Below are 19,611 nucleotides of genomic sequence, written 5' to 3'. Positions count from 1 at the left end.
GACTGTGTGTGTGTCTCTGTGTGTGTGTGCAGATGCACACCTGTGTGAAAATCAGAGGACCACTGGCTGTTGGTCCTCCCCTTCCACCTTGTTTGAGATGGCGGCCAGGTTGGCCACGTGGCCCAAATCTCCCAAAGACTTTCCTGCACCTACCTCTCATCTCCCCTACGAGAACACTGCTATTACAGAGTGTGCTACCGCGACTGGCGATCTGGAGATCTTGACTCCAGTCACCAAGCTTGTGTACTCTACCCTCATCTATTTATTATTGCATCCATTCACCATTCGTGTGTATATACATGTGTGTGTACACCATATGCATACACACGTGTGTGTGGAGGGTACAGGACAGCCTGCAGGGCTGGTTTGCTTCTCTTCCTCTACCATGTGAGTCCCAGGGTTTAAATTCCGGTCTTCAGGCACGGTGGCAAATATATTTATTCAGTGAACCGTCTTGCCTGCTGGCCTCCTTAGTTATTTTTTGGAGACAGGCTCTCTAGTCCTTACTGACCTTGATTTCAAGTAGTTGAAGATGACCTTGAACTTCTCATCCTCCCGTTTCTTCCTTGTCCCACTTATGTCCTTGTCCCACTGTACCTGATTTATGCTGAGCTGGGGCTTGAAGCCAGGATTTGTGCAAGCTGGGCAAGCGCTTCATCAGCTGGGCTTTACCTTGACTCTGAACTTGGACATTTAACTACACTGCCACGTACCTGTCCTTCTTTATTGTGAGTGCCTTCTGTCTTCTATGACTCTGCCTGGTCCTGCTTCCTAGCCTCTTCACCATGCTCCCCATTCAAGTCTTGACTAGGTGAAATTAGAGGAGTCGCCTTCCTCCTGCCTTCCCCATGACATCCTGCCAGTTTTCCAAGCTGAGCACACTTCCTTCAAGGATGCTCACTGCCATCCCATGTCCTCATCTGCCTTGGCAGGATGAGCAAGTGCCTACTGTCTGGGCACACCTCCCTTCGCCTGTCACTTCCGGCTCTCAGTCTTGTGCTGCTTCTCTGGAGAGTCTGGTGAGAGCTGTCCCAGGAGTCTCTCGTTTGCCTCCCTTCTCTCCTACACCAACCAGAGTCTGGCCAAGGACATGACCAGTTTAGCACAGTGTCCTGCTGTGGCCAATGGCAATCACTACAAGCCTTCCCTGAATACTCATGGGTTTGGATAATGTGCATCCAAATGTATAAAGTGACATGATTTGCCTGACACACACCTGTCTTCCATAGGCTTTAACTGGCCTCAAGCAAGACTCCTCATGATCCATGATGCAATGTCTCTGCTATTTCAGGGGCTGCTGTGTCAGGCGGTCACTGTTTTACAGTCTAGCAGCGATTATGCTGTTAAACTGTAATTGCTCAGGGATAATGACAGGAAAAAGTTTAGACATGGTAGGTCCAGACATTCCCCCACAACTGTTTTCCGTCTGAGGTTGGTTGACCCATACATGCGGAGGGTCAGAAGCTCATGGTTAGGACCAGTGACTTTCTCTCTGGCCTGACTCCGTGGCTGTGTGTCAGGACACTCCTCCTCGGACAGCTCTGCTTCCTGGAGTTAGTCGGGTGTAGCCTTGTGGTGTAAGGCACCTGGCATCCATCCACCTTGGCACTTAGCAGGAGCTCCAATAATGTCGCCTTGTTCATTTTAGTTAAATGCTTCAGCTGATTTAGAAGCCGCATCCTAATGTAATTCCATTTTGCGGGGGTTTAAATATGTTCCACCCTCACTGAGGTTGATATCGGGTTTGAGTTTTAGAAACATTAATTTATATGACACTCGGGGACATTTCTGGGTGAGTTCAGGCAAGCGCACTCCTGGACACACCTGTGGAGGTCGGAGGACAATCTCAGTCCCCTCCTCCACGCTTGTGCTGGGCACCTGACTGGTTGCCTCTGGAACTAGCTGGGAGTCTTCATTTTCTACTTCCGTGTCTCTGAGAGATTATAGACCTGTGCTACCGCGTCCAGCTTTATGTAGGTCCTGGAATTTTAACCCAGAATCTTGTACTTGCAAAGTGTTCACTTTACTGAGCCATCTTCCCACCCTGAATTATTGTTTTAGTTCCCTCTTTGAGGCAGTCTTGGATAGCCCAGGCTATGTCACACTTTGTAGCTGAGGATGGCCTTGAGTTTCTGGTCCCTTCTCCTGTCTGTCCACCTCCCTAGTGCCAGGATCACAGGAGAGCTACCTCACCCGCTGGCTCTAGAGAACAAACCCAGAGCTCTGTACACACCAGGCATGCCTAAAAGAAGTAAGTTATGACAGAAGAACAGAAAAAATAAATCCTAAAGATAGACTTTTTAAAAAAAAAATTGATAAAGGGTTTCTCTGTAACATTGGAGCCTGTTCTGGAACTAGCTCTTGTAGACCAGGCTGGCCTCAAACTCACACAAATCTGCCTGCCTCTGCCTCCCGAGTGCTGGGATTTAAGGCGTACGCCACCACTGCCCGGCTAGACTTTCTTTTTTAAGATAAGGTTCGACTGTAACCAAGGCTGACCTGGAATTTAAGATCCTCCTGCCTCCCCTTCCCGAGTGCTGGGATCACAGGTGTCCATCACCACATCCAGGCTCGCTCCCACCACTAGCTTCTCGAGCTGAGTGGAGGGTCTGTTTGTACATTTCTGTTTCAAAGCTGGTGTGACAGGGTGACTTCTTGTAGGTGGGAACATTTTAATGATCCCTACTGCACATCACTTGTGGCATTGACATTGTCATAGCTGGTTCTTCCTTCCTGTTTGTTCTAACTCCGGGCAGGACTTCCTTCCCGGGAGGTCTGTTCCACCAGTCCTGGCTGCTCCTGTTCCTGCCAGCAGGTGGGGTGCTGGGACTTTTGAAGCCACTAGCTATCTACCTGCCTGAGGCTGCTTCTCTCTGTGCACGGGATTCTCCTATTGAACCCTGGGGGAGGGAGATGGAGGCGGCTGGTGGGTCTGAGCTCTGTCTGGGTTTTCCGGACCGACGTTGTTGAGCTAGTGTGCTCAAGTCCCTTATGTTGCTCAGGTGCTGATTAACTTAGTTTAGCAGAAATGCATCTAAGTCTGCTTGGTAACCAGTGGGGCGGTTTCCCTGGCCCTGTTTAATTCTGGGTTGCAGTGTAGAGGAAATCGGGACCATTTTGTTGAAGCAGACCTTATGTAAATAAATTAGAAGGTTCTGAATAAAAAGAGTAGCAAGTCCTTGAAATCAGCATTGTTCCTGGGTTTGAAAAGTAGGGTCAGCCTGATTTACGGGGAGTGCACCTTGTTTGAAAGCGGAGAGGCAGTGTTCTGGATCAACATTGACTCTGCCGCTTGAAAAAAGTTATCAATTACATTTCTGTGGAATGAAAGTTAAAGTTAGATGGCTTATTTTGAAACTGTGGTCTATGTTATCGAAAGATAACGATCCGCGTGAAAATACCTTTTTTAGATTTTATTTATTTAGTTTTTTTGTGTGAGTACACACGTGTTTGAGTGAACGTGACATGTGGAGGTCGGGGAGGATCCGTGGGAGTCAGCTCGCTCCTTCCCGTGTGGGTGCTGGTGACTGGTCAGTCTTCAGGTTTGGCAGCAAGGGCCTCCTCCATGGGCCATCACGCTGGCCCCTTGAGAAAAACCTTTCCCTCCTGTTTATCGAACACGATGAACTGACACGGCAAAGATGACTTATAGATTTACGGACACCAAGTCAGACCTGACGTTAGGAGGGCCTTTGGCTGATCTTCCCCGTGAACTATATTAACTTTTGAGCTTTTGTGAGTAACGAGGTTAAAGCTTATTCTATATTATGTTAAAGTTGAGAGCTAGCGATAGTATGAGTTTGGCTCTGGGAAACAATAATGCCGTACATCTCTCTCATAAAATGTGAAATTACAGAGCTGTATGTTTCACGATCAGCACCACTTATAAAAGTCATTTCATGACCCCAGTAGAGAGAGACAGTACCACCCTTGTTTTACGTGAATCAGCCCCTTAATACAGTGTCTAGGGGAGACAAGCTCATGAGCGGTCTCTTTGTTTAAGTGTGTGCTCTGGTTTTCTTGGGCGAGCAGTGCAAAAGTCCTGAGCCTTAGCTCACTCTCCCTCTGTCCTCTCTTTCACACAGCAGTGTCTACTTAGCATATGGGGTGGGGTTTCTAGTTCATTACTGCCGCTTACAGGCAGAAGAGCTCTGTGGGCTTGGCCACCTTGAATTGCCTTTAGGGAGCCTGCCAAAGCTGAGCTTGGAACAGGACGGCTTTCCCTGTTTATGTGGATTCTTGGGGTAACAGTTTCCTCCCATCTCAACTCTCAACCGCTTTGGACATTAGTTTCATAGGAAGAATTCATTCTTTAGAGTGAAATGGAGCGGCTCTCTTTGCCCGGGGCCTCAGGTTAGTAACGCTTTGAAGTCTGTTTTGTGTCAGATTTTCTTCCTGTGCTGACAGGGACTTGGGGTGACAGAGACAGAAAGGAGGAGGCTTGTCTTGCTGCTGTGTTAGAAACAAACTTTGAGTCCCTTGATCCTGCGGGACTGGAGGCTATATTCTTCTGACTAGGTTATTTTTCTGTCAGTCCAAATGGAGCCAAGAGGAAATGTGTGTGTTGGAGTCGTAACTTAAAGGGTTGTAACTGTTTGTAAGCATTATTTATTTAGTTATTTTTACTTTTTTTATTTTTTGGTAATGGCTTTCTCTGCGTCCTCCACATCCAGCTAGGCAGAACTCTGATTTTAAGCATAGTGATTTTGTTTTAGCTTTTGAACGGAACAGTGTGTTGTATTCTAGCAAGTCCCCTTTTCTCTCATTCTGCCTGCTGGATACAGTTTCCCCTGGGGCCTACTCCTCACAGTTACGGTGGCTCAGATGACAGCTCAGTTTTAGTTTAGAAACCCTGGTGCTTTGCTAGATGCCTTGTGAAATACCTACAGAACCACTGAGGTGGATCGAGCATCCAGGTGGGCTCAGAGGGGACCCAGTTCCTCCCTTTGTTGTATCTGTTCACGGGTAGCTCCCGAGGTCACCCTAAAAATAAACATGACTGTAAAATTGGAGTGTGATGTGTAAGATGCAAAAGTCATGTTAATAATAATAAAGAAATGAAGCTAATAAAATTAAGTGCCAAGAGAATAGCCCGCTCGCTTTCCTGGAGTTAAAGAGACAGGTAGGGAGCAATTTTGCCTCTGTGCATTTGCCCTGAAGCTGTCTCGCACAAGACCACTCTGCAAGAGGGGCTCCATTTGCCACTGCCTGAAAGTGTGTGCTTTTTAGGAACTATGGCTTCTCTGCCTTGTGTGTGTAAGTATGCATTGGTTCACGAGGATGAACTAATGTTTTAAAATATGCTAATATGTGTCTATTATTGCCACTCTCTTTTTTTCCCGATGGGACAGGCAGTGCGCCAGCATCTTCTATCATCTTTTTCTTACTGGATTTACGATGAAGGGAAAAAGGAAGCAGAAATTGGGTGTGCGTGTGGTACATGTGTGTGGTATGTATGTGTGGTGTGTGTACGTGTGTATGGTATGTATGCGTGGTGTGTGTGTACGTGTGTATGGTATGTATGTGTGGTGTGTGTGTTATGTGTGTGGTACATGCATGTGTATATGTGGTACATGTGTGATACGCGTGTTTGTGGTATGTGTGTATATGTGTGTGGTATTGTGTGTGTGGTGTGTGTGTGTGTGGTACCTGTGTGCTGTACATGTGTGTATATGTGGTACATATGTGTGATACGCGTGTTTGTGGTATGTGTGTATATGTGTGTGTGTGGTGTGTGTGTGTGTGGTATATGAGTGGTACCTGTGTGCTGTACATACGTGTGTATATGTGGTACATATGTGTGATACGCGTGTTTGTGGTATGTGTGTATATGTGTGTGTGGTATTGTGTGTGTGGTGTGTGTGTGTGTGTGAGTGTGGTATGTGTGTGGTGTGTGTGTGTGTGGTATATGTGTGGTACCTGTGTGTGGTACCTGTGTGCGGTACATGCGTGTGTATATGTGGTACATATGTGTGATATGCGTATTTGTGGCATGTATGTGGTTCATGTGGTATATATGTGGTATGCATGTGATACGTGTGTACATGTGTGACGTGTGTGTGCCTTTAAGGTGCTGAACTTCAAGGTTCTTTCTACTTCCTGTCTCTCTGATGCTGATGCTATAAAGAGAAGGCTGTGCGCCATCTCGGATTATAACCATGTACTTTACACCTCAGACAGCCGCAGTTACTGTCCCCGCCTCCCCAGATACTTCCTCTAACCTCAAATGCTCCAGGCAAACTTTAGCTTCCTGAAAAGACAACGGGGGCCCTGGTTTTACTGCCCTACAACTACACTATGTGTTTGCTTCCACCACATTTGACTATGCTGTTGTGTAGTTATTAATTATTGAATTCTTTTGGGGTGGGGTTCTAGATAGGGTTTCTCTGTGTCGCCCTGGCTGTCTTGGAAATCATTCTGTAGAGCAGGCTGGCCTTGAATTTAGAGATTCATCTGCCTCTGCCTCCCAAGTGCTGGAATAAAGGCATAAGACACCATGCCAGACTAAATGTTATTAATTTAAATCTTAAAAGAGAACACTTATCAATGTGATTGTTGATGCCTGGTGATTTTTAGAGAAAAACATTAAGCCATTTCACACACTGATCATTTACCTGTGCTGAGTAGTATGGGCACATCTTTAAGAGCCTGACTATTTTATGCCTTTTGGCGATCTCAGCTTGTCCTCATGTACTGAGCTTTCTCACCTAGTAATGCCAACCTCTGGTTGACAATAGAACCACACCAAATGACAAATAATATGAGAAGTGGGAAAATACAATTACAAACCAGATTTTAGGGGCTTTTCCAGAGCATGTAAACTCAAAAAATTACGTTTTTTTTTTCAACATGAGGAATATGAAGGCGGCGCGGCAGTGTTGGGTGTCTGACAACCAGGGCCGAGCTATCTCAGCCATCTAGCCCTTGACGGTCACAGAGTTCTCACCATCTTGACAGACTGGCCTAGCACATCCTGGATCCCTGCCGTTTTGGCTCAGGTTAAGCAGCCATCAGTCTTTGGCTGATTCTGTAGCATCATATCTCAAGTGGAGCCCTGAGCTTGTTAATTTTTATCCACATCTGGTTTTCAGTCAGGTGCTGGAGCTGTCCCATGTCCATCATGTAGGCTATGGCCCAGCTGATGACCCTGAAGCATGTGATGCCAGTTTTTCTTTTAGAGCGAATCTAGAACAAGGTTGGAGACTGCCTTGGGCAGACTATCCTCCTTGAGTTAGCCTATGCCGGACAATTGGTGAATTAAATGGCGCTAGAAGGAAAGTCCTCAGGGAAAAGGAGAGCTGAGAGCAGCTGCCATTTTCACTTCCTCTTCCAATTCCATCCATACTTCTGCTCATGCCTGTTCTCAGCCTTCATCTTCGCTGGACAAGGTTTGGGAGGTCCTTGTGTGTGGTCCTGTCAGATTTTATTTAGGGACTGTAGTGATCACTGCGTTCTCTGCCAATGCTGTTCTTAACCCTGTGGTTCTTGTCCTTAACCGTGTTTACTCCAGACACTGGCCTGCATAGTCTTGGACTCACACACCAAGCATCAAGGAATGGAGTGATCCCGTCCACCTTGGGGATCCACTGTTTTCAGAATGACAATGAGAAACAATTTCCCAGGACAGATTAATCTCCGGGAGCTTAACAAACCACACCCTTACCAGCTCTGAAGAACCCAAAGGAAGTTCGAGCTGACGTGTCCTGGAGTGGCAGTAGGAATGGCCGCGGCAGGAGCAGTGACAGCCACAGGAAGAATGACTGCCACTCAAAAGGCACTCTCTGGTGTGGCTGCTCTTCTGAGCCTTCTATTCCATGCCCCATCCACCCTTAAAATCTTGACTAATTGTCCCCGTTTTACAGTTAGCAGCTGCCCCACAGAGTCCAGTCAGGCTAAATCAGTGGAAGACAGACAGGTTCTCTTTTTTAGAAAATGTCCCTTGGTGTTTGTCATTCATGACAAGTGACCATGTAAATGCTGACGTCTGTGCTGATATTCCTATCATAGGTACATCGTCAGTTAACCTCTGTCACTCAGGAAGGCATGCCCTTCCTGTCCTTTCTCCACTTGTGTGAGCTTGTTCTGGGCTTCCCTACCTCTCTGTTGATGACCAACGGCCACAGCTCAGTGACTAATCACAGCGTAGAGCTTGTCTGTGGTCCATAGGCAAGACCAGTAATGGACTGGGGAGATGGCCAGGTCAGTGGTTGTTCATCTGTGATCCCAGCATTGTGGCGGCAGACACAGTAGGACATCCGGGGCTTGCTAACCAGCCAGTGTAGCCAGATAAGTTTAGAAAGCTCCAGTATCCAAAGTAAGGTGGAGAGTGAGTGAGAAAGATGCCTGACTTTGGCCTCTTTTTTCCTATGCTCGTGCTCAGGTGTGCAAGCTCGTCCCCACCCCTGCCCTACCCCGCCCCCCTCTGCAAACATTGCCTACTAAGGCTAGAGGTGGCCACTTGGAGTGGAGAATGAGCTCTACTGGGCTGCATTCTGTCTCCTACTGACCAAAACTAGACTTGAAATGTTTTAGACTCTTTAAGGCTAAAGTTATCAAATCACTAAGATTAGGAAACTTCTTATTTAGTTTTGTGTTTTTGTCATTCCTGCCCAGCATGATTTCCTGCCGAGATAGAAGAGCTTGAGTTATTTTGTCAATCCTCGGGCTTTCTGAAGCTCTGCAGAAAGCCAAGAGTATGAGATGTGACGTTCCCTTAAAAATGTAAATGCTCATTTCAAAATGTTGGATGAACAACTTATGCTCGTTTGGCTAAAACATTTGGCAAATACATTTAGAAAATTTAATGGAACATAGTAGTGAAGTAGTGTAGAGTAGGGGATGGGTTTTGTTTGTGTGTATGCCTGCCTCCCTCTCTCTCTGTCTGTCTGTCTCTCTCTCTCTCTCTCTCTCTCACACACACACACACACACACACACACACACACGCACGCACGTAGAGACAGGGGAGGTAGAGAGAGAGGGTCTCATGTATCCCAGGTTGACCTCAGACTCAACGTGTAGCCTACAATGATGTAGAACTTGTGATCCGCTCGCCTCTGCCTTCCCCACGCTAGGGTACAGGTGTGTGCCATGACACCCAGTTAGCACAGCGCTGGGTCTGGGCCCAGGGCTTCATGCGTATTAACCAAGTTCTACCAACTGAGCTCCCATACCCGGCCACAGGCGTGAGTATGGGTAATCTCAAATTTTTTAATTTAAAGTTTTTTTTCTTCCCTTTTTTCTTTTTCTTTTTGGGATATCTGTATGTATATCCTCATCTGTCCTGGACTTGCTGTGTAGATCTAGCTGTCCCTCTAACTCACAGAGGTCCACCTCCTTTGACCTCACAAATGCTAAGATTAAAGATATTTGCCACCATGCCTGGCTAAGTTTTTCTGTAATAGGGATTTATTATTATTGTTGTTGTTATTGTTGTTGTAGTATTTGTGTGTGCCAATCCAGCTGTCTGTGTGACCTGTGTGGAGGCCAGAGGTTTTTATTGTGATGTCCTCCTTAATTGCCCCTCCATCTTGTGTCTTTCTACTCCGAGTCTCAGCCACACTGAACCTGGATTCAGTAATTTAGGTTTGACTGTGACTGTGGACAGTGAGTGTGAGCCCTTAGGACTTCAGCATCCTTGCAGCACTAGGGGACATGTTCGTGCCACTGCCTGGCTGCCACGGGGAAGCTGGGGATCCATACTCATGCTTGCCTGGCATGTGCTATCCACTGGACCATCTTCCCAGTTTAAGAATTCATTATTTATCATGCACATCTAATCAGATCGAGGTTGACAGGAGAGAGTTAAGGCAAGATGACTTTTACAAGATGGGATGATTTTGCTGGGCAGTGGCGGCACACGCCTTTAATCCCAGCAGTTGGAAGGCAGAGGCAGGCGGATCTCTGTGAGTTCGAGGTCAGCCTGGTCTACAGAGTGAGTTCCAGGACAGGCTCCAACGTTTCAGCGAAACCCTGTCTCGAGAAGCAAAGCAAAACAAAACAAAAACAACAAACAAACAAACAAAAGATGGGATGATTTCACTTAACACTTGAAAGATCAGTCTAAGAAAGGCCTTGGGATGTGTTTCCCACACATCCAGTGTGCTATCAGACTTGTTTAGTCTGATAGCAATGACGGCTGGGCAGGAAGAGCATGCCAATGTCCTGAGGCTTCCTTAGAGAATATGGGAGAAACCTGGGAATGGCCAGTTTTGGTTTTTCATGTTCTCATTTAGTAGAGGTCACTGAAGGTCGGGAGGAGTGAGCTTTTGGGGCCACAGGTTCCAGTCCACTCTGTGGGGAGCTTTTGAGTTTCTGCCATTGTCCCATAGCTACTGTTTCTACTCTTTCCTTCTGTCCAATTTAGCAAATTTCAATGACAATGAATGAAGCAATATTTCCATTTATTCTAGGTTAGGAAAAGTCAAAATCAAATAAATTACCTAGTTCTTCCTAAATAGTAGTAAAGGCTGACCACCATTTCCAAGGAAAGCCAAACGGCCTCCAAGCATAGCCACGGTGCTCATGATAGTTGTTTGAACATTTTGTTCTTGGTTTGTACATCTGTTTCCGATGTTTATTCTGGAAGAGAGCAGTCACAAGGGGTAACTAAAGGATATTTGATCCCGAGTCTTGGATGTTATTTTCTCATTGTTTTCATTTTCTTGAGGCAGGATTTCATGTAGCCCAGGCTGGCTGTAAACTCCTGGTCTCTTTGTCCCCTCTTCTCAAGTGCTAGGATCACAGTCCTGCACCACCACTTTTAGTTTGTAAATTATTTTATTATTATTTTTTATTTGCTTGTATATATATATATTTATATATATTTGTGTATACATATATATACATATACACATATACATGTGTGTATATGTGTGTATCCGTGCACATGGAATGTGTGTCAGGCAATCAGAAGACAAATTGCAGGAGCTGTTTTTCTCCTCTCATCATGTACTTCCTACGGAATTTGGATTCCAAGGCTTAGCAGCAACCGCCTGAAAACCTGCCCAGTCATCTCACTGGCCCTGGAAATTGTGTTTGATCATTGTTCTTGATATTACATAATTGATAAGTTATGAAGTTAACCCTTTAGATCTGCATTTGAGTGTTGTTCAGCATGAAGTTATATGGGCATCACAATAATAATTCATTTTTAAAATATTTTCATTGACCTCTAAGAAACATCTCCTTTTTGTACCAGCCCTAGGCAGTCATTGTTCTCCTATCTGCTTGGGTGTTACCTATTCTGAACAGTTCATCTGAATGGATCAGTAAATAAGACTCCTGGAACTTGTAGTTAGATGCTCACATGTTTTTGCATTGGCAGAGGCTGCGCTTTAACCGGCTGCTGTTTCAGCCTGCAGATGCGGCACTGCGATTACTAGCCTGCTTCTCTAGCAGTGGCCCGCTGCTCAGACTGAAGCCTGGTGGGAATTCCATTCCTGCAAATACCAGCTTTGTTGCCACTGCCAAACACAGATTTTAATTAAGTTTGTATTGTTCTATTTATCAATAAGATTCAGGAGTCAAAGGCTGGGGTGAAAACCTGCTAGCTCAGAGAGGCTGAGTAGCAACTAGCTGACCTTCTCTCTTTGTTGTGCCTCTGAAAGAGAGTGTCGTTGTGCTCCCCTACACTAAGTCTCTCTCTCCTTCTTCCTGTGTGTCTTTCTATTGTCTTACAGACACCCTATGACTCTGGCAACTAGTTGCTAACTTGTCCTCCTACCCAAGGTTGATTTTATTTAATTAACACAAAGACAAAGTAGCGGTTTACAGTGTGTCAAATATCCCACAATACTCAAAAGCTGCTTCTGTAAGCATGTCCCCGTAACTGTGTGGTCTCTCTCTTCTCTGGTGTCAGGAAGAGTAGGTGTAAGACCAAAGGATACAACGTTGCCACCTATCTTACTAAATTTAGCTATTTTGTCTTTAAGAGCTCCAGATTCTTTCCCTATTCAATTTTTTTTTAAATGAATGGGTATAGATAGTATGAGATGGTTATAGGTTCTGTTGTAAAAGTGTTGGGTAGACCACTGATATCAATTTTTTTGAGATGAGAAAATAATGAGCAGAGTGATCAAATGACAGCCAGGCTGGCAGAAGTGTTGATTGTGTTTAGTCTATTTTCACACCTATGGGATATGGACTCAGTATTAGGTAGTTCAGAACTTCGCTAAACAGCATAGTGCACCTGGTTGTGTGTGTGCATATGTGTATGTGGTGTAATGTAAGAACTTCTGAGTTAACCAGAATCAGAGCCCAAACTATCTTCAAAACCATACCACTAGAAATTAACATTGCCTAGTCAAGACAAAAAGTTTCCGTGTAATTGTTCTGGTTTATAGATGCTACTCACACATGCTAGGCTAAAGTGCATACTCTTGTTGATAGACCTGATCCTTGATACTCATGATACTTCTGCATAGAAACACCACCACCTAAACAGACAACGCCTCTGACAGTCCTGGCTCTCACCCTCTGCCACCCTTGTTCAAACATTCACAGTCTTGCTTATTAGCTTTTGGTTCATGAAGTCCAACCCATCTGCACCTGTTTCTGTTTCATGGATTGTGCTTTCTATTCTGAATGCTCAGTGAACTCCTGTATGTCTTCAAGACCCCTTTACAATATCCCTTTCCAGGGGCAGGCTTCCCAAGTGCTTGGGTTGAATATTCCTGCTCTTACTTCCTACGACACTCCCGTCGATGCTCAGAATTCGCCATCACCTCCCCTGACTGTGAGCTCCCAAGGGATACATTTGACTGCCATTGTTGCCTGAAGCCCTCTCTAGCACCTGACACAGTCATACAAGAGGGTAGAAGAGAGACAGTAAACTGACTGCTTATGAGTTACTAACTATGCAAGGTTTATGAGCTTAGTTTTGGATATAGAATGTGTAGCCTGGTCTGGATTAACTCTGAGCCAATGCAGATAAACAAAAAGTCTGTACTACTCCTAAATACAGAACAGTCCTACCTGGGGATTAAGACTGCCAGGGCCTTCCGTTGCGTAATGGCACCCTTCACCTTTACATCCTGACATCCTGAGGGAAGCAACGGCTTTTGTGTGGCGCAAGGCTAAGCCCAACCTACCACCTTTGCCCAGAGAGATTTAGATAAAATTAGTTAGACATTTGACAATGTGGCCAGATACCTAAGTTCATGATAGAGTTAACTACTGGTGTATAAATCCATGCTGATAAGCTACAGTCCAAAGTCATGTGTCTGCTTAACTCTATGGCTTAAGCAGCAACTCATGGAGTATGGACAGAGGCTGTTTCTCAGTGCATGGACAGAGGGGTCCTTTGAGAACAGGTCTGTTACTGAGGCAGCAAAGGAGACAGTCTCTATCTGAACAAGAGTGGCTCTCACCAGCTGTTTGCTGTAATACATAAAATGGTGTTCATGTCTTGGAGCTGAGTAGGGATATATAAATGAGGAACCCATTTTGAACCCTGGAAAACACACACACACACACACACACACACACACACACACATGCAGACACTCCTTGTACATATCTTAAATGGGTTAATAAAGTAGGCTGGAGAGATGTCTCAGCAGTAAGGAGCCCTGGGTACTCTTCCACATGATCTGGGTTCGATTCCCAGCAACAGCTGAGTGACTAAAAACTGTATATAACTCTAGTTCTAGGGGCTCTGATGGTCTTTTCTGGCATCTTCACACACTGCACACACATGGTGTACAGATGCACATGTAGGCAAAACACACATATACAATAAAAAACAAAAATTAAAGTAAATCTTTTAAGAATTAATGAATTTGGGGTCCGCCTGGATTCACTGTCGATGGAATGAGCCATATGCTAGTGGTGGTCTATGTGGATCTCTAATCCTGAGAGCTGACCCTTATACATGGCTGCTTTGTGAGCCCTGAGACCCCACAGCCCAGCCTCTCTCCCTGAGTTTCACTTGGCCAGCTATAGTGACATTTTGTTTATGTCTAAATAAATAAAGCTTTCCTGAAGATCAGAGAAGCAGAGCGGCCAGCCACTAAAGAGTTCTTTTTACCTCTACTAATGCTCAGACTGAAGGGGTGATCCTGTCCTCAGACTACACCTCCAGGCTTCATCTACAAACCTCAGACTGCAACTGTCTCCAATAAACCTCAGACTGCATCTGTCTCCACCAAACCTCAGACTGCACCTATCTCTATCAAGTCTCAAACTGACTGAGCTCCTGTCTCCTCCCGCCTTATATTCCTGTCTTCACCCAGCCATATCACTCCTGTCTGCACCTCCCTAGTGCTGGGATTAAAGGCACAAGATTCCCAAGTGCTGGGATCACCTTTGTGTGAGTTCTGTTTCTCTTTTAGACAGATTTGATTTTGTGTAGTCCAGGGTGGCCTTGAACTAACAGAGATTCCTCTGCCTCTGTCTGAGTCTTGAGATTAAAGGTGTGTACCATTATTGCCTGGCCTCTAGTGGCTTTGCTCTGCACTCTGGTCTTTAGGCAAACTTTATTTGTTAAAAACATAAACAAAATATCACTACAGCCAACCTCCTCAATGTAGCATGAGTCTCTGCTTGCCAGATCTCTTGCGACAAGACTAGACCCCAACAAACCCATCTTCTCCTTCCTTCTGTACTGGTGGGTTAGGAAGATACTTCTGCTCTGTGTGGTCCCCAAAGCACTGGTCCAGGTCTGAGGGACCATGGTAGCTGTCGAGTTCTGAAGCTAAAGTGGATACACTCTCTGTATCGAATAGGAGGCTCCTCTAGGAAGTGCTCACATGGGTGACATGGGCAATAAATGCCTGGATTTCAGACGTTGTGTTTTCTGATGCCTACTTTTGAATGTCTCTCTGGGTGACTCTGAGAGTCACATGGACCCTGCTGAAACACTCACACTGTGGTGGTTTGGATAAGGGCTGCCCTCATAGGCTCACATTTGCATGCTTAGTCATCAGGGAGCGGAATGACTTGGGAAGGATTAGGAGGTGTGATCTTGTTGGAGGATGTGTTACTGGGGGTGAGCTTTGAGGGTTCAAAAATTCGTGCCAAGTCCAGAGTTTCTTCCTCTGCCTGTAGATCAATCAGGATGCCGCTCTCAGCTGCTGCTCCTCTGCCATGACTGTCTCCATGCCCCTGCCTGGACAATAATGGACTAAACCTCTGGAACTCTAAACCAGTCCCTCATTGCATGTTTTCTTTGTAAGAGTTGCCTTAGTCCCAGTGTCTCTTCATAGCCCTAGAACAGCAGCTCAGATACATCCTGTGTTCTCCATTTTACCTTCTAGAGCCACAGACGTAGTTTCTACAACCCTAGTTTTGGGGCTATTGGAAAGGTCTCTTATTTTAGCTGAATAGCCACAGACTCTGCCAATTGCACCGTGTAGTACTACAGCTTCCAGATATAGTGTCAGTCTGATGGCTGTTTTCAGGCTAGCTGTGGTTCCCCTTGTTCTTCCTATTGAATGTCGTGCTTCTGACTTGAGACCTGGTTTCTCATCTGCTTTTCAGGGCTGTGGCCATCATTCTAATTCATCCCTAGTCTGCATCAGCTCTGAAAAAGCAATGCAGTTCACATGTGCCATTTTTATAGTTACAAATTTGAGAGAGCGCATATGAGAGAGATAGAGATAGATAGATAGATAGATAGATAGATAGATAGATAGATAGATAGAGTCCAGGGAGTGAATCCATGTCTTCAGACATGGGGTAACTGCCTTCACCTACCAAGCCGTCTTGCAAGTCATATTGCGAGGCTTTAATAAGGCCTGTTGCTGGCTGTCATTTGGACTGGGAATATGGGACTGGTAGGAAGACCCACAGACATGATTTACTCCTGACATTGCTCTGAACTGTGGGTTTGCCAGGTCAAGGACTCTTTCACTAGTTAATGTGTATCTGAGTTGCAGTGGCCTCTGGACTTGGCATTGAGTCAGATTCCTTGGGACCATGCTGCCCAGCTTTGCTTAGTTTCCTGCTGGCCCTACAGCTTCGAGCATGCTCACCGACTTTCTTTACTGTGATGCAGTTCACAGACAATCCCAGAAGTCAAAGGATGATTCTGAACAGGTTAAGAATGTGGAGAATACAGAGGCTGGGGATTTGGTTCGTAGGTAGGAGTGTTTGCTGTACAAGCTTAAAGTCCCAAGTTCAAACCCCAGCACCCATGTGAAAAACCAGACATGGCAGCTGGAGCCTGCCACTCCAGTACCATTGGGAACAGAGAGAGTAGGATTGCTAGGGCTCACTGGCTGCCTGCCTAGCTCCAGCTTCAGCAAGAGATCTAGTCTCAGGGAGAGAGAGAGAGAGAGAGAGAGAGAGAGAGAGAGAGAGAGAGAGAGAGATGGAGAGAGGTTTTTTTCTGTATGACTCTTAGTTCCAAGAAGCAGTCTTATAACTATAAAATACATACAATTCATTATTAATTTTATTTAATTTTTAAGGCAGGCTTTCATGTAGGCCAGGCTGGCCTCAGACTTGCTATGTAGTAGAGGAGGACCCTGAACTTTGGATCCTCTTGCCTCTACCTCCCAAGTGCCTCCACTCCGGGTTTTATATGGTGCTGGGGATCACTTGGTCTGTATGCATGCGAGGTGAGCTTAATAAATGTCCTCAGCCCTTTAAAATGGGAAATGAAGAAAAAGGCAACTGAGCATCCTCCTTGCTGGGCCTCTGTAGGCAGAGCTCTCGCAGTTTGATAACTCCGAGGACGCGGGAGAGCCAGCTCACAGGAGAGCAATGCTGAGCCAGCTGAGACCAGCCAGGTGCTCCTCTCGCCTGACTCGCCCTCTTAGGGCACAGCAGCTGCCCTTTGCTTTGAAGCCGAGTTTCCTGTCTGAGATGATACGCCATGCAAAAAGTGAACCACTAGCTCTATTGAAGATATCTCACTTAAATCCAGTATAACCCAGAGCTTATGTTAGGCTTACTGTTGTCCATGTGTTTATAAGTATGTCAGTATTCAAACTGATGACTCAGCCCTGATAAGAAACCAATTCTGTGGGCGAGGAAGGTGGCAGGCTGGAGGTTAGCTTTGGCGGTGTTCTTTGGGAGCCTTCTGTGCTTTCTCCTTTTCTCGTTTGAGCCCGTCTCTCACTCGGAACTTACTGCTTCCATTAGGCTGGCTGGACAGCAAGCCCCAGGGATCTGCCTGTCCCTGCTTCCCGAGCGCTGGGATGAAAAGCATTCACCTCAATGCCTGACTATGAACATGAGTGCTGGGGATTCAGACTGAAGACGACGAGCACTTCACTCACTGGGCCGTCTCCCTAGCCCCAGCAGAGTGTATTTTTGTTTAATTGTTTAGTGATGCCTGCTTCCAAAGACACAGGCAAGCAGATTTCAGAACCACGTGGAGTCACAGAGCACTCTGTGTATATGATGTTGGCTTTTGATTTTGTTTTGAGACAGGGTCTCTCCCATGTAGTCCAGGCTGGCCTCAAAGTTGAACACTGCCTGTGGACTCAGCTCTTGTCTCTGTTGTCAGCTCCTTTGGGATCCTTATACATTCCCTGGACCTGCCCAGGCCAAGGCGGGGCTCTTCAGCCACAAGCTGGCTGCCTTCTCTCTGGAGCCGGCACAGTCTCTCTTCCTTCTCTATCTTCTTCTTTCTATTTTAAAGAAGTGTGTCAATTGGAGAGAGTTCAAATCACAACTCTGAAACTCAAACTGATGCACACATAGCCCCCAAGTACCTCATTAAAATGTGCATTTTGGTTTCTGAGTGTGGCCAAGATCCTGCTTGTACTGTGAGTGGCTTGGGGGTCCCTGTACTGCTGGCCCAGGGCGTGAACAGCAGAAACTCTGAGCCTCACTGCCCAGCTTCTCCAGAGCTGGGCTGGAAAGCATCAAAGCAAACACCGGGCAGACGAGCCTTGTATGTTTCCTGGCCACTCTGATTATGTTGGCCAGTTCCTGGAGGCCGCACTCACTGGGCATAAGAACTCTTCCAGCTGGGCAGTGGTGGTGCATGCCCTTAATCACAGTACTTGGAGGGAGAGGAAGGCAGATCTCTGTAAGTTTGGGGCCAGCCTGGCCTACAGAATGAGTTCCAGAACAGTCAGGGCTGTTACACAGAGAAACCCTGTCTCGAAAGAAAACAAAAACCAACAATAACAACAAAAAAGAACTCTTCCATCCTTTCTGCCACCAAACAGATGACTCACAGGTGCCTGCTAGTAATCTCCGCAAAGCCTGACTTGTTCATTCAAAACATGCAAATCGCATGAAAGTGTACTTTTAGTGTAATTGGGCTGAGTAAGTGAAATATGAATAAGTAAATGAAAACCTACTAAGCTCTTGCTGAATATTAACAACATGAAGGGATTCAGGAAGCATTTATTGGACACCTACTGCATGAATGTAGGAGTGTATGAAGAGTAAAGTTACTCATCTAATTTTGCTATTGAGTTTTGTTTTAATTTGTGTTGTTCTGTTGGGACATGGTCTCATGTAGCCCAGGCTGGCCTTGAACTTCTAACCCTCTAGTTTTTACTTCTAAGTACTAGAATTATAGTTTTGTGCTACCATATCTGACTAGGGGTTTTTGGTTGTGTTTTTTTCTTTTAATTTAAAGGTTATATTTACTGAGTGTGTACTTGTGTGTGTGTGTGTATGCGTGCGCGTGCATGCACGTACATGCTATACCACATGTGTGGAGACCAGAGGACAATTGTGAAAGTTAGTCTTGGCCTTCTACCATGCTGGTCCTGAGTTTCAAGCTCAGGTCCCTAGGTTTGGTGAAACACATTTTTCACCCATTGTTCTGGTTTTTTTGAGACCAGCTATGTAGCTCAGGGTAACCATGGACTTGTGATCTTCCTATTCCATCCTCCAAAGTCAGATCTACTGCTTGACTCTACGGTCAGTGCTCTTTCTGTCTGTAGTGGCTGGCAGTTTCTTAAATCGACAGGGTTATTTAAGACAAAGCTGGTTGTCGACCAGTTTTAGTTGCATGGAACCCGTGTGTTAGAGGACACTGGACGAAATACCTGATTTCAGAAGGTTTTTATGAGCACATATGTCAAGTTAACATAATAACATGTTGCGTTATTATACTTTCATACATGTATGCAATGTATTTTGATCATATTCACCCCTAGGACTTCCTCTCGTCCTCCTCACCCCTCCTCTTCTGTACAGGATCCCAGCTGCTGCCGTGCCTTTTGAATCTAACTTTTACAAACAAAATATCTCTTCCATTTAGTTCCACGAGTTTGAGAGAGTTAGCTCCAAACAAGGAAGTTAAAAGGTAGTCTTTTGTTTCATTTCGGTTTGTTTATGCGTGACCTGCTGGCTCGAGTCAGCTGGCAAAGGATGGCATGGTCCAGCTCTTCTGCACTTGCTTCCGTGACTGGCGTCCACCTCTTAGGACGGTTTACAAAGCCTTTGCAAAAATAATTTCCCAACAACCTTGCATGCTGCCTCTATTCTAACAGTCCCTAAGCATAGTCACGCATGTGCGCTTAGGGAGTTACGCCCTTCTGCTTTTCCCCTCCTCCAGTACCCTTGTTTGGAACTCTGTCTTACAAAGGAAGTGACCACTGATGGGCAATGTTTCTTCTTCTTTTTCGAGTCACTGAGGCTTGTATGATACTCTTCCTGAACGCTTCATAGTGTGCTGTGTGGTACAAACTTGAAAAGA

General features: G+C 45.7%; 1 protein-coding gene across 4 annotated transcripts in view; it reads left to right on the top strand.

The window, feature by feature from the left end:
• Pld1 (phospholipase D1) overlaps positions 1–19,611 on the top strand; it is a 216,052-nt gene that overhangs the window by 38,857 nt on the left and 157,584 nt on the right. For 2 of the 4 annotated variants that reach the window (XM_041658927.1, XM_041658931.1), the window contains exon 1: positions 4,194–4,353. The exons of the other annotated variants lie outside the window; for them this stretch is intronic. The gene's annotated coding sequence lies outside the window, so the exon portion shown is untranslated. Of the gene's footprint in view, positions 1–4,193; positions 4,354–19,611 lie in introns of those variants that run through there. 4 annotated transcript variants of the gene reach the window in all.

Source organism: Microtus oregoni, unplaced genomic scaffold (assembly GCF_018167655.1).
Source record: "Microtus oregoni isolate MIOR12 unplaced genomic scaffold, Mior012 000010F_ref0000083, whole genome shotgun sequence".
In the NCBI taxonomy this organism is placed as follows: domain Eukaryota; kingdom Metazoa; phylum Chordata; class Mammalia; order Rodentia; family Cricetidae; genus Microtus; species Microtus oregoni.
Note: the sequence above shows the minus strand (reverse complement) of the source record. Positions and strands in the feature narration are given on the sequence as shown.